Source organism: Panthera pardus, unplaced genomic scaffold, assembly GCF_024362965.1.
Source record: "Panthera pardus isolate Hobbes unplaced genomic scaffold, ASM2436296v1 HiC_scaffold_11, whole genome shotgun sequence".
Lineage (NCBI taxonomy): Eukaryota > Metazoa > Chordata > Mammalia > Carnivora > Felidae > Panthera > Panthera pardus.
The window spans coordinates 21022450-21038962 of NW_026526666.1; positions in this window are offsets into that span (position 1 = coordinate 21022450).

The window sequence follows — 16513 nt, forward strand, 5'->3', positions numbered from 1 at the left end:
CCAACTATAAGAAGTGTCCTGATTCAGAACAAATCAAGACAGATGGCACAGTCCTTGTGCTGGATTTTGATAGATAAGCTTCATAGCTTTGCATTAACAGAACACTTTTCTCCATCGGTGCATGAATATTCATTAAGATCAAGGAGTGTGCACGCGTGCACACACACACACACGCACACACACACACACACACACACACAGTCTCTGCTCAGGAAGAGAAATATATGGCAAGAGTAAGAAAACCACACACATCTGCAGTCATTTACTTTGGACACATTCCTAGAAAATTTTGCTTCCATTTATTATCCTCTTCCCTTCCATAAAGGCCCAACTGAAAATCTATCTGGTCCCGAGAGCTTCTTCCACTGCTCAGCCACAGTTGCAGTATGAGGTAGACTCTGAGCCGCTCTTTCCAGGGGTTCAGTCCTTACCATTGTCAATATTTCCCCCAGTGATTGCCAATGATGATAATAGGACGCTGCCAAAATTCATTTATCAGTCATCTGTGAGTTTTCCCCCTTGTAGACAAATCTGTTTATATGCTCATATTCCAGTAACAGAGAACATATGGATTGACTCATTCTGCTGTAGCAGTTCAGAATCAACAGTTTGCCTAAACTTAGCTAATTAAACCTTAAAATTACATAGCTGATTATATTCTCTGCACACACAGCCAGAATATTTGGGAACAAAGTATTATCCCAAGCCTAACAGCTATTATGGTTTATTTCTTGTTTATGGCTCTTCATTCCTACACACGCAGTCTTAGATAGCAAGCATGATTCTGAGGTTATCTACTTGGTTCAGCATTAAAAATGTGCCCCCCCCCCCGCACTGTGCTGACTTATCAGCATTTTAATGTTACGACACACATGTGCATGTTACCACCATTTGAGTTCCCTGCTAACTGAAATTAGGAGAAGATGAGATTTTACATTTTTACGAGTTCAGGTGTATATATTTGCAAATTATATTTGTATATTATATTATGCACATAAAGAAAAAGATGGTGTCTTTTTTTGTCTAATAAAAATTCATATTAGACCTTACTATATAGTTTGGATTATCAAAGCTGCATTCCTGAAGCAACTTTTATATTAAAAGTAAAAGAGTAGCAGACTGGGTATAAGAAGGCCTGCATTATAGGTCCAGGGAAATTCAGTTGTGAGATTTGGGAAACTTTACCTTTCTAAAATTCTATTTTTATAGCTTTAAAAATGAGAGGATTGAACTCAAAATGATATTTAACAACCTGTCCATCTTTTTCTTCCTCTTTTTTTTTTCTTCTTCTTCTTCTCCTTCTCCTTCATTTTGCCATTGAACTTGGTGAGAGTTGGCAAAACCTTATGTATGTGCATGTAACTGGAGGAACAGAATTCCTCCCCACTCATTAGTAGGGCGTTGCATGTACAGGGCTCCTAAATACATATTCTCTCCCTTCAACTCACAGAGTGTGATTATGCTTACAGAGTGTGATTATGTAGGGGTGCCTGGGTGGCTTGGTCGGTTGAGCGTCCGACTTCGGCTCAGGTCATGATCTCACGGCCCGTGAGTTCGAGCCCCGCGTCGGGCTCTGTGCCGACAGCTCAGAGCCTGGAGCCTGTTTCAGATTCTGTGTCTCCCTCTCTCTCTGCCCCTCCCCTGTTCATGCTCTGTCTCTCTCTGTCTCAAAAATAAATAAACGTTGAAAAAAAATTTTTTAAAGAAATGTTATTTGGCCCAAAGTGGCAAAATTTGCTAACTGCAGTTTCTGCCTGGTCTTCGATAGGTAGATAGATTTGAAATAGGAGCTCACTTCTCTTTCAGATTTATCCCTGGACAGAGCTTAGAAACCAGATGGTGACCAAAATGATGAGCAAGAAGTACAGCCAACACCTTTGCTCATGCTGTAAGGGGTATTGCTTTTGTAGGCAGGAGTCTGCTAAGATTCTGTTGCATGTAGGGGAAATGTTTCCTTTTTAATCTTTGAAACTAGGTTGCCCTGTTTCCGAGAATAAATATACGTCTTTAGGAAGTGTTTTTGTCCACATGTGTATTTGATTCATTGACTTAGACTGGATGACCAGTATGGCTTATTCTTTGCTGGATCTCGCATTGTGGGGAGATTTCAAAGGAGTTCACACTCTCAGAGTCAAAATCACTCTGAGCTATCTTGTTAACGCTCCACTAATGGGTTAAGCTACAATGAATAAGTCAATCTTCAGAAATTGCATTGTGGGGGAATTTTATATCCCAAAAGCTGTCTCATGGTGAAAGGAGATGAGTTCTGGAATAACTAATTTCTGTCTCTGAATCTCCATACAGCTGTAGTGGCAGACAACCTGACCTTAGTCATTTCTGTGTGTCTTCCTTCCAACGCCCATAATCTCAGATTCGTGAAGTGCTATCATGCCCACAGAGTGTGTGGGGAGAGGAACCTATGTGGTGTCTGGTTCTTTGTCCACTGAAGTGATTGCTGAGAACCCACCGTCCTTTACTGTGTGGTCCCTTCAGATCTCTCCTGATTCCATGCCTTGGTTCTGGAAAATAAAATATTTTGATAAATTGTCACTGCCCCATTTTCCTCCGTGGGACTTGTCACCCATCATCCACCCCATCCTCTCCCACCACTGCACTCCTTCCCGTCACTTTGCTTTATTCCTTTCATATATTCATCATTATATTAAATTATGAAATATAAAGTATCACTTCATATACTTATCTCTACTCAAAACTATCTTGTTAATGTGTGCTTGTCTATTGCTATCATCTACTAGAATACAAATTCCATAAGAACAGGAAACATTTCTATTTTGTTAATTGTTTGCATCTTCCACACCAAAAAACTGACTGGCACATATGTGCTTACTTGTTGAATGCATGATGGATGGTCCATCATAACAGTCTCTGCCTATGGATAAAAATTATCTCTTCTTAAGGTGTCTCTCTCAAGGGCACCTAGTATATCTCCTTAAAGGATTTAAACAAGGAGTCAAGCAAAGCTGATGGGGGCAAGATATAAGTGAGTGACGTAAGTGAGTGAAGATTTCCAGATCAAGAAAAGGATAGCGAGGGAGCTCTGGAAAAATGGGAAGCTTGAACCTACATAAGATTACAGCCTCTACAAGACTCCAGGTAATTGGGGCCCCATGAAAACAGCAGCCTGGTATGGCTAGATCTTCCAATTTTCTAGAGAAGTCAGAAATTCAGATTTCTATGTAAAGCATGTCTAATTAGTAAATGCTGCCTCAGGTTTAAAAAAAAAATCCTGTATGAACCCAATAAAGCATATCTGTAGACTAAATTTAATTCTGGCATCTCCAGTTTGAGATTTGGTTTAGGGAGTAGGAAAGAAACTCCCAATGAAAAGCCTCCTCTGGGGCAAAGAATAGAATCAGTTATCAGATTGAACAAAGGGAAGGAAAAGGGGAAATAAAGGTAAAAGAAGAGTCAGATTGAGATCTCAATATTATCCCACCACAGGGTTTTTTTGAGTGATAGTCTGTGTGAACTTTTGGTTACATTAAGGTGCTAAGATTGCTTTTAAGGGGAGGAATAAGAAGGCAGAGTTTTATTTTGGTTTTATGGATAAAATGAGAAAAACTGGTGTCTAGAGGAAGAGAGGATAGAGGGAAATAGAGGGACTCCTTCCTTATAAAACCCATCATGCTATCTTTAGGGTAAAAGGAACACCATGTGAGGAGGAGCAGGAATCCATTAGAGACAATCCCTCAAAGCTCTCAAAGCAGAGAAAGACAAGAAGGTAGGAAATGGGTTGACTTGGATGTGTCTGCACACATAGACTAGAGTAGCCTGTGAGGAAAAACCAGTCAAATCATGAAATCGTTAAAGAACAGACTTGCTCAGTACCTTTAGGCACAAACTGTATCTCTCTGGTATATCAGACACGTTCTACTTTGCATGTTATTGAGCCGAACAAAACTAGTCATTTGTTAGGGCTGACAGTTCCCACAGGATGATCAGGCCTTTTCCTTAAAACCAGAAGTTTTCATAATTCTAAATAATCATTGGATCTTTCAGACGATGAATGGAAGAAATTAGCTCTGTCTATGGGACTGGTTCATGAAATTGCTTTATAGTTAATAGTTGACTAAAAGTGCTTCCTTTTGATACTGAAAAACGCCTCTGTAGCCAAACCTACAATCCAGTACTAATCAATGAGATTTGATTTTAAGGATAGTTCAATAATGTAAACACTGGCAGTAGAATTTGAATATAGAGAAGGGAATTTATAAAAAAGAGTGAGGACAGTGTTGATGGGGACTTGGTGGGTAAGGACTAAAATAAAAATAAAGCATGGGTGGGGGGGGGCGCCTGGGTGGCTCAGTTGGTTGAGCATCCAATTCGGCTCAGGTCATGATCTCGTGGCTCGTGAGTTCGAGCTCCACGTCAGGCTCTGTGCTGACAGCTCAGAGCCTGGAACCTGCTTCATATTCTGGGTCTTCCTCTCTCTCTCTGCCCCTCTCCTGCTCATGCTGTCTCTCTCTGTCTCTCAAAAATAAATAAACATTAAAAAAATTTTTTTTAAATAAAGCATGGAGAGAAAATCAGAAAGAGAAGAATGACTTTGGGATAGAGGGTTCAGGAGAAGAAGAAAAAGAAAATCCCAAATTTAAAAGCCAAAACAAAGAAAGATGGAAGGAAAACTGTGGGAAGGAAAGAGAAGCAGGATAGGAAGGCTTGTAACAGTAGCAGGAAAATATTTGACCCCGGATCTGGAAAGTCTCATAAATTTTGCAATGAGACATATGGTCAGAGAAACTGGAGGTCACTCTGCAGAGCGTATAGTTGGCACAGAGCTGTTTTTCTTATGTTCTAATGCTGACTTCTGAGTGTGGCTGCCTCCTTTACTTTGGTTTCTGCTCTAGATAGCAAACAGGTTGAGTTGGTAGGAGGCTAAGAAGCAATCACCAGTAGACTTGAGTGCCCTAATTCCAATTTTCTAAGTGCAGCCTGGGCAAAGGAGAAGATGTGTGCCAAAGAGGATCTCCTATTTGTATGACAAAGGACTCTCTGAGTTGCCATCAAAGCAATACCTTTCATTGGAGACCACAGGCTCCTCACAGGACTCCGGGGGCCGTAGAGTCACTGGAGCACAACCAAAACCCATTAATTATAATCACAAATGTCCATTTCTTAATATCTTTCTCATTTTATCCTGCTTTGCTAAAGAGCTTTTAAATACATTGCTTGACAGACCCCAGATGGTATTTTACTGCAATTTTTACTCTGCATAGGGCAGAGAGCAGTCCACATAAACATAAATACACACTAGTAATCCGATCAGTGGACAGGGAAAGTTTAAATGCAATGCATGAAATTGCAAATAAAAATAAAAATATCACCTAAAAAAACTTCTAAAAATAAAAAATGAGTGTAAAAAGTAGACAACAGGCTGGGGGGAATATATTATTTAATTTTCTATATACTTCTGAATTGCCCAAGCAATAATTGCTTATGGCAAAACACACATAGGGATGCCTGGGTGGCTCAGTTAGGCATCTGACTTTGGCTCAGGTCATGATCTCACAGTTCGTGAGTTCAAGCCCCACGTGGAGCTCTGTGCTGACAGCTCAGATCCTGAAGCCTGCTTGGGATTCTGTGTCTCCCTCGCTCTCTGCCCCTCCCCCACTCACACTCTGTCTCTCTCCCAAAAATAAATAAACATTAAAAAAAATAAACACACACACACATATACAAGCAGTGCAGAGATAACCATGGAAAAGTGAAAGTGACTTTTCCTCCCCAACTATAACCTACTTCTCACTTTGTTAACAGTTCTGTGCATACTCTATGCACATTTGAACACGTATGCCCCAAGTATTTCCACCAGCCCTGCACTGCTCTCCCAACACTAAAGGATGACTTCTCAACCAGCATAAGTAGGGGAAGAGGAGATATTCATTAATGAAGGTTTTCCTAGAGAAACATCTAGTCAGCAGAACATCTTAATGCCTGTGCTTCTCGTTGGATCCCCTCTGAAGCCCTCAGATAACCTTCAACAGGATGCTACTTGCTCTTTTACATGAACCACGAAAGGACTAGTGTGGAGTCAGCTACATTTCCCTTTGCTGCCCCCTCTCCTTGTCCTCCACAGCAGCCCCCCAGGGGGTATAATTTTACTGAAGCAGTGGAGTTAAAGGAAAGCAGAATGCTTTGTGCTAAATATGGCTCATCTCAGGTTTAGAGAAAACAAAACCCAAGGAGTTGAAAGCCTCAGAGGGACTCTATCCATGGGCAAGACTCAGTCTCCCTTAGCATCATGTTTTAGATCTCTTGAAACACCTTCTAACTTCCATCATGGATTTTTTTTTTTTTTTAGGAAGATAAATTGTTATCATAATGATGGTTTTATAATTGCGTCATTCCCAGGAGGCCGCAGCATAGGACAATCAGTGACAGCAGTTGATACGCAAAGTCCTACACAACAAGCCAGGTGGAATGAGAATAGGTGGGCACTCTGAATTTAGCCCCCTTCAAAATTTTCCTTACCGATAGGGCTCAGACACCTGTTTATTCGCATGAATGCATACTAACTATCTATGTGGGAGAAGCAGAAATATAGTCTTAATTGCCTCCAAATTTGTGAGGTGTGTATTTCTCTTTGGAGTTAGTATTTCACGTTATTTTGCAGAATAGAGGTAATTGCTTTTGTTTCAGTCTTAAGCCCCCTCATTCTCAAGCCTTTCATATTGGGCTCCTTTGTATCTATGTGGGAAAAGAAAGAGCTTCCTTGAAAAGCAATGGCCTATTTAATGGCTATACCCTTAGCTAACTGACAGTGTGATGGGATGAGTCGACTCATCTAGTATTAGTAGAATTACAATTTAGTAATGCTTATCTGAAAAATAGTTTGGCAATATGTGTGGAGACACTTTCTTCTAGTACCTCTAATTTATTAATCTCTTCTAAATAAATAGGAACTATTGATAAAAAAATTTATGCATAAACAATTTAGTTCAGCATTCATTAAAATATCTATAATTTAGAAACACCCGAAGTGTCAAACGTGAGGGGACAATATAAGTATATTATGGTGCACACGTACCATGGGATATTATGTAACGTTTAAAAATGTTCACACAAAATGGGTGAAGGGGTGTGGGAGACATATAGACTTCCAGTTATGGAATGAATAAGTCATGTGAATAAAAGTCACAGCGTAAGCAATGTAGTCAGTGGTATTAGAATAGTGCCATATAGTGACAGATGGTAGCTACACTTGTGGTGAACATAGCATAATGTATGAACTTGTCAAATCATGAAGTCATATACCTAAAACCAATGTAACATTGTGTGTCAACTATACTAAAAATTTTTTCTTGAGGTTTACAGAACTTCTTTTTACTAACATAGGAAAAGACATAAGATATAGTGCTTAATGAAAACACAGAATATAAAGTTATTTTAGTATCAATATAATGATGTATGGTTTGATAATTGAATAAATAGTGGCTAATTCTAGTTATTTGGGGTTGGCAATTTAATACATTTTTCATCCTTTGTTATTTTTTCTAAAATTTCCCATAATGTATTACTCTTATCACTAGAAAAATAACCCTCTGTATTTAAAAATTATGATCAGACTTGGGTCGCCTGGGTGGCTCATTCGGTTGAGTGTTAAACTTCAGTTCAGGTTATGATCTCATGGTTCGTGACTTGGAGCCCCATGTCGGGGCTCTGTGCTCATAGCTCAGAGCCTGGAGCCTGCGTCAGATTCTGTGTCTCCCTCTCTCTCTGACCCTCCCCCGTTCATGCTCTGTCTCTCTGTGTCTCAAAAATAAATAAACATTAAAAAATAAAAAAATTATAAACAGAGTCAACATGGTAGCTATGGATAATCTATCAATGATTAAAAAAAAAAGTGGATGTAGGATCTAACCTAATGGCTTTTCTAAAGCCAGAAAATTTTCAAGACACACTCACTGTGGTTTGAAATCTTACAGACTCTTAGAGTTAACCATGTAAATTTCACTTGCTGATCCACTAAAATATCCATCCACATTACATTATAGTTTATACTTGATAGTTTACTTAGAAAAGATTATTTCCCAAAAAGCTACAGTGAATTAGTCACTTATATTTAGAACAATATCACACTACTATATAAAAATCTAGTGCTTATCTTTATAAAGTTAATTAACACTGATGTGTACATTAACAAGTACATATATAAAAAGTAATTCCCACTCTCAGAAAGTTTTTAAATTAAATACAAAACTATATAAATGAAGTAAAATCTATCCCTTAAGAAGGGGTCACATGATTATTTAGATTTAGATAAATTGATTACAGATTCCTAAGGGAAGCCATCTCACTGAGTGGACTAGATAGCCCTTTTTAATAAAATGTAGAAGTCTTATAATAAATCCACTGCTTAGGCAGTTAATCTAAAATGCTCAGTGGGCAGACTTCAGGATGAATTCAGCATTTCTGAAAACAAGAAGTTCAGTGTGAACTGAGGAAGCAAAAAATTCCTATATTCTTTCATTTGAAGGGCAAAAAGCCAAATAAGAAGTTCATGGAGGTTCTACTTGACCTTAGCATTCTCTACAATAAACAAAAAATTATTCACATGGCTAGTGATTCCTTGGGCTAAATAGACTGGTTCTTTGAGATATTTTCCAATACTGTTTAGCAGTTGAGAATGTAAACTGTAACAAAACCTTATTTGGCAAAAATGAAGATAATTGAAGGCTCTTTTATATTCTATTTTCCCATCTTAATTGGTCAGTAGATAATTAAACCCAAAATAGGAAAACTATATTTAATATAGTCATGTAATCAATAAATCTTTATTGAGCACTTGTTTTAGGCCCCGGAAATAGAACAATAACACAAGACAACACTCCTGTTCTTGAGGAGTGGTCGGGGAGCACATAAGTAAATAAATACAATAATTTCAGCGAGTAGTAAGCGTTGTGAAAAAAAGATAAAGCAGGATAAGGGGTTAGAGTAAGAGTACACAGCTTTGTGAAGACCCACATTAGGTAGCATTGGAAAGGCCTCTCAGAGGAGGTCTAATTCAGACAGAGTTCAGAAGGAAGTGAGAAAACAAACCACAACATAATCCAAAGGAAGAGTTTTCCAGGAGGAGGGAAGAGGAAGTGCAAAGATCTAAGATGGAAACAAGCCAGACACACTTGAAGAGGCAGACGAATGACTGAAGTAGAGTGATCAGGGGAGAAAGAGACGGGCAAACCCATTTCCTAACTTCTTCCACCATTTTGTGCTGCTGACTTGCAGTTTTATGTCTTCAACTCTGGTTTCTTTCCTAACTCTACTCTGTATATTCACTTATGTGGCAGGTGTTTTTATTTATATAATCTCAGTAATTAAATCCTGTTTATTTCTTATTTTAGTGACTTATCCCAATCTTTCCTTTGTCAAGTCCAAATATGCAAACCTTGGAATTTTTCTATTAAATCTTCTTTCATTCATTCATTCATTCATTCATTCATTTATTTGTGAGAGAGAGCACATGAGTGAGGGGAGGGGCATAGGGGGAGAGAGAGAGAGAGAGAGAGAGAGAGAGAGAGAGAGTGAAAATCTTAAGCAGACTCCATGCCCAGCTTGGAGCCCAACCCAGGGCTCAATTTCATGACTGTGAGATCATGAACTGAGCTGAAATCAAGAGCCAGTTGCTTAACCCACTCAAATTTCCTTTCTAAATTTTCTTATATCCATCCCTCAGTCTCTCTCTGATAGTGTACTAAACTAACTTCTGAATTGTATACTGAGATAAATTCTTTAAATTTTTTTTCAACGTTTATTCATTTTTTGAGAGGCAGAGACAGAGCCTGAGTGGGGAGGGGCAGAGAGAGAAGGAGACACAGAATCCGAAGCAGGCTACAGGCTCTGAGCTGTCAGCACAGAGCCTGATGTGGGGCTTGAACCCACAAACTGTGAGATCATGAGCTGAGCTGAAGTCAGATGCTTAACCAACTGAGCTACCCAGGAGCCCCTGAAATAATTTCTTAACTGGAATATCTGCTTTCAGTCTTTTTCACAATTCAGTCGTGCTCAATCACTTATGGTAGCCTGAATGTGCTGTTGGAATAGACATAAGCAGAGATGCCTGCTCACTATTCCTTCAGAGACCAGATACACTTCTTGCGGTAGTTATACATCAAATGAGAAGCCCCTGCCTCTCTGTGTTAGGGTAGTAGTAAGGGAAGGATCAATCTGGATTGATTAGATTCCTTCCTAGGAATTTGCAAACTAAAGGTGAAAGAAAAGAGTGTCTCTCCTCTTAGGTCAGAATACAATAAGCCACTGAACCCAGAGCTTCTATCAACCAGGACTCATATCTTATGGAGAATCTCATCTGAAAGAAGAAATTTGGCCCATAAAGAGGAGCAGAGATGAAAGATGGAAAAAAGAGTCCTGACTTTGTGGTTCCAGTGATCTAGCCCTAATCTTCCCACGGTTTAGTTAATGTAGGTTCAAAGAATTCCTCTTTTATCAGGTTGAATTAGTTTTCTATCATCTGTAACCAGAGTCCTCACCACTATAGCTTTGCTGTTACCCATCCACTTCTTTTAACTTGGGACTTCTGCTTGGGGGTTCCTTCCTACCCTCTTTCATTTGGTACCATTTAGCCATCTTTCAAGACCCAACCTATGTGTCACCATCTCTGGAGTCTCTGGTATGCTTTAAGTGACTTAAGGGAAGAGACTCTTATTCCTTAACATCACACACAGCTTGTTAATGCAAGAGGAAACGAATGAATTAGTCTCCTGTGAGTTTGCTATTTTAAGAATGTGTCAGTGGCCAATGCTGCATTCATTAAATCACTTATTATCCACTTTATACTCATCCATATACTCTCCAAGATCCTTCTGCCTTTAGGTCCATGGGTATCTGCTCAGATGTGTATCTTCTTGACAATTTTTTCTTCCCTATTAAGTTGTCTATTACAATGTTAAAAAATATCCCTCCTTTATTATGTTCTAATTTTGAATTTCATCCGTCTGAATTGCAATAATGATTACAAGATTTTATTTACCACTAAGGGTTAAAAGGTTCACATTATTTCTCATGATTGTGGCATTAACATATTAATCTGTAGGCCTTCTGCCTTGATCTTGAATGGCAATTTTTCAGTCTTTTACATTACCACTCAATAGTATCTGAGACGGATCACTCGATCCTTGAAAAATCCCTCTTCCTTTAGCTTCTGTGGGAACCTTTTTTCTTTTTTTCTTACCTCCACAGTGGATGGGCCCTGATCAGCTCAGATTCAAGCAGAATTTTAAATTTAACTTTCTCCTTGAATGTACTCAAATGAAGAAAGAAGCCCTGAAAAGAACCAAACTTGCATTAAAGAGTCTCCCTTGAGATCAGCTGGAATGAGTAGTGTTTAACGGGGATGATTATTCTCACCCTGCTCTGTCATATCCTGGATAAGGGTAACTACGTCATGGTATATCTTTTTATTCATCATGTTGACTCTGTACACAGCCAGCTCTGTAATTCAATTAGGTGATGTGCCCTTACATTCCCACCCTAGGCTGTTTCTTATACACCCCATTCTCAAACCACCACTTTCTAGTTAAGGCCATCATTACTCCTTTTTATTTTTGCAAAAGCCTTACCTAATGGCTCTGCCTCCTTTCTTATAATACCCTTCTACTCTTGGCAGTGCTGAGTGAGAAATGTTGGTAAAGTGCATCCCAGTTCAAATAACTTTGTGTTTCTTTTTGCCTGTAGAATAACATCCATACCACCTGACATTCCATGCTCGGGTCCTAATTTAGCATGTTCCCCATCATTGTGAATATTTGATTCCAACTCAACTGATCAGGGTAAAATTTCAGACAATGATAATATCTCATGTTTGTTGAGTGTTTACTCTGTGCCAGGCAAGAAGTCATCCTTGTTGATGACACAAGACTTGACCTGAACGTAATGCTGGTCCTAACCTGACTCCTGCTCTGTCACTCTGTCATCCCACCCAACCACCAGCTCAATTATTTTACTTCCCTTCTTCTTTAGTCCCTATGATTTTGTTATCCTGATTTTTTGGCTTCTCAAGTTGCCTCTTGCCACTTTTTTTTTTTTTTTTTTTTTTTTGAGCTTTGTCTTCTCATCATCATGACATTTGCCCGGTCTTCCTGTTTGTTAACTAACCCTTTGGCTTGTCCTCTGGATGCCCTCTTTAGAATTACCACTACAGGAAACCCAGCTGGCACTGACCCCAGCAATTTGGGCTCTACTCTATTCCTTGGCTTTGATACCGGAGGGGTGGGCCCAGGATGTTCCGAACCTAGTCCTCCTAATTTATTGTAAAATTTCACCATAGATTTCCTAGAATCTGAGGTTTATGAGGAATCCTAAAGTCCATAACAGTACAACCCCTATCTGAGTTAAAAAGCCCTATGTTCTTTCTGTTATTTTGCCATTCTTTATAATAGGACTTCAAACATTTGGTGGCAGATTTCATATCCCTAAACCTTTCTAATCTAAACATCTCAGTTCCTTTAGTTACTGTCTCTGGCCTGATTGATTTCCTTTTTAATTAGCTTCATTTTAATTACTGCCTTTTTCTATAATGGTGGTGAACAGAATTTTAAAACAATGTCCCAGTTATGTTCTGACCAGTTTAGACTAGAATAGTTTTTTATATTATTTACCATCAATTTTGCCTAGCCTTGTCCATGATGCAGGCTGTGAATCAATGTGTTAAGTGCTTCCTGCTTTAGCTTCAGCCTCATGTCAGATCTGCATCAGGAATGTGGGATCAGAGAGCACCATGCCTCTCACCCTGAGGCCTGCAGCTTTCACTAGTTTCTCTGCAGCAATTGTACAGAAACACAGCAGATAGCTGGGGGGTAGAACCAGAGACGTTCTGAGGGTCTGGGGGGTTGAGGATTATGAACATGTCTCTCCTGCTAATTCTAGCACCCACTTCTCTCTGGTTCACTTAAGCCATCTGAATGCCCATAAATGAAAGATTACTCAAGGGAGACCCTGGAATCCATGTCAATTTACTTTTCAGTATTAGTAGCAAATTCCTTTTCACACACTGAGAAGCGCCAGTGTGTCTGTCTGTGTGTCACGGATGAGATTCCCCCACAGATGAAACTTTCTGTAGGTAACTGACCCATTCACCCAGCGTAGTCATTAAATCAGTTACTCTGTTTCACATGTGCCCCCAAAAGGTGAAAGAAACTATCAAACCCTTGTGAAAATTGATTTAGTCATGTCTCTTACATTCTTCTCTAGAGGCTTTGTGACATGTGAAAACTAATTTAGTTTGGCATAACTTTCTTTACCCTTTCAAATCCTGGTTATTACTGCTCTATTTTTATTTTAAAAGCTTTAGAACCTTCACAAGGTCCATGTCAAGCTCCCCATTCAATGCTGTTTGGCAATCTGCCTCCATTCAGTAGGATTAGTCAAGAATTAGTGATTTTCTTTCTTTTTTTAGTAATTGGGATGTGATTCTTTTCTCTGATGAGATAACATTCCCCATCCCCAGAACACACCCTGCCTTTTCTGCCCACCCCCACCTGCCTTTGCTTAAAGGGTCCTCTGTCTAAAATATCCTGTTTGGTGCTGTTATGTAACTGTGCCCACGTGCCTTGGCTCCTCAGCTACAACTAGAGATTTCTGAGGGTGGGGGCCTTCTATTAAAGTTCATAGTCTCTAATGTAGAACAAAGCACGTAGCAGAAGTTCAATAAAGACACTTTCTGAATGGATGAATGAGAACACACACACATTTTATATATGTATATTTATTGCTTTTTCCACCATGAATACTGTTGCAACATATATCCTAACACATATGCCCTCATGGACCGATGCCTTTTTTAAAAAAATATCTTTATTTTTGAGAGAGCATGCTGGAGGGGCAGAGGGAAAGGGACACAGAGGATCTGAAACAGACTCAGCGGGCTCTACACTGTCAGCACAATTCCCAAAGTGGAGCTCGAACCCACAAACCATTGAGATCATGACCTGAGCAGAAGTCAGACACTTAACCAACTGAGCCACCCAGGTGCCCCATGGACTGATGCTTTTATTTTTATGGTAGAGAGTCTCCAGAATGAAGTTATTTTGGAAAAAATACATGGCCAACTTAGTAAATATTCTGCCAAGTGTATCCTCTATGTTTGAGAGATACAAATTTATTTGTATCTATTTCAACAAAACTGTCAGACTTCTCTGTGACTTTACTAATATTTTATCTATTACAGAAGACTGGTTCTGAGAGTGGTCTGTTACTGTCTTCCACTGTAATTGATTTTTATCATGTTATCTTTGAATTTTTAATTTATAATTTCTTCTTTTTAATGGCTACATAGTATCCCCTCATGATGTTTTATAATTTTTCATCCCCTGTTGATGGTCATTCAGTTTATTTTTACTGCTTTCTTATTATGAACACTGTTGTAATAAAGGATCTTTCTTCCCATGACTTTGTATCCAGAGACTTTTATTTCTATGGAATAGATTCCCATGAATGGAATTGCTGGGTTGAAGAAAATATGTATTTTTAATTTTAATAGATATTGATAGCTTGCCATCTAAAGGTTTGTATAACATTTTGATCAGCAAAGGATGAGTGTTCCTTTTATTCCAGCATCCTTTCCAGCAATAGCTTTATAGCTATTTTCAACTGTTACCATCCAATAGAAATGTTGTGATAGTTGTTACTTAATTAGCATTTCCCTGACTACAAAAGTTTGAGCATCTTTTCATAAATGTTTGCCATTTTGCTTTGCTCTTCTGTGAACTGCCTGTTCACATCCCTGCCTAGTCACCTCTTTGTTTTCAACCTCTTTTCACCTCTGTTTTAAGTTTGTTTCCTATAAAAAGCATATGCTACATACTGTTCATTTGACTTAAGCAGTCTAGAACACTTAGAGTAATGAAAGGCATAACTTACCCTTCTCTCTTATTTATGGTTATTTATTTTACAGAGCTATTTTTCATCCCTCTTTCTTATCTTTCCCCTTTTAATTTGGAATTCTACTGCATTTTACTCTTCCGTTAATGGTTACATTTCTTTCCCTTATCCCCATTATCAGGCATGTGTTAATTTATTGTTTATATGAAAAAAAGATTTCAGCTTTTTCCCCAAGCAAGAATCCCTCTACCAAAACACTATTCTCCATGTTCCCACACTTCCTCCTTACCCAATAGGATGTTGGGAGAAACCAAGAGGGAAGAAAGCGTTGCAGGTAGAGGTCCCAGTACGAGCACAGACAGAGGCAGCACTGGGAGTTAGTGTGTGTCATAGTGGGAGAAGATAGAGGGGTACAGGGTCTGGGATACCACTGTGCAAAGCTGGGGCCTTTTGTCTATGGATAAGATGGACCCAGCCCAGTCCGGGGGAGAGACGTTATTAATGTTAGTCTGGTGGTAGGTGTGGGGCACTCCAGTTACCCTGGATGGGGTGGGGGCAAGAAACAGGAGACCTGCCTACAGTCCTTTGAGTGTGAGGAACAGGGGCCAACAGGGCTATAATGGGAAGGAGAGATGCTCAGGGAGTGAGAAACAGTGAGTGGGGTTTGGTGGTGGGCTAGATGGGAGGGGTGAGAGAGACGACCAAGGAGTTGCTGATCTTTTCCCCACTGTGAATCCTTAGAATCCTCTGAGCCATATATATTAGTTTTCTATCAGTACTGTACTGAAGTATTATAAACTACATGGCTGAAAACATCAGAAGTGTATTATTTTGCAGATAAGGTAAGAAGTGCAAGATGAGTCTTTGAGGACTAAATCCAAGGTGTCTGCATTGCTTCCAGAGGCTCCAGGGGAGAAGCTATTTTCTTGCCTTTTACGGCTTCTACAGGCCACCTGCATTCCTTGACTTGTGGCTCCTTCCTCTGTGTCCCTGCTGTCTCCCTTATAAGGATCCTTGTGATTACATTGGACCCACTTCAGTAATCCAGTATAATCTTCCTATCTCAAGATCCTTAATCATATATGTGAAAAATGCCTTTAACCGTGTGAGGTTCCAGGAATTAAGTTAGACACGGACATCTGGGGGGGTGGGGGGAGGGGGATGTCTTTATTCAGCCTGCCACACAAGGATTCAGGCCAAGCATCTCTTTCCCAAAATAATCAGTTTCAGCTAATCACATTAACTAATTATTTTTGCTATCTGTGCCTTATTGCCTGTTCTGTCTCTTTTGTGCAATACCACCAATTTGGCATCAGGCTGGGTCTATTTGGGCAGCTTCGATACTTTCCCTCTTACTCTCACTAGTATCAGATGCCACAAAGCACTCGTTTTGCTTTTTAAAATAATTTTTTTTTGCTGTTCCATTTTCTTTCCTGATACCTTTTTACCCCCTTATTTGAAAGTTTCCAAATTCAAAATATACAAATAAGACATAAAGATCAAACATGTATTGTACTTTAGGTCCAAAGCAATTTCCTCAAGAATTTGCTTATGATGGCAGATGGCTGTTTAAACATAGTAACCCATATGTTTCTTTTAGATTCAACAGAAAGAAAATAAGTGTCCAGTGAGCAAAACTGGATATTTAGCATAAGTA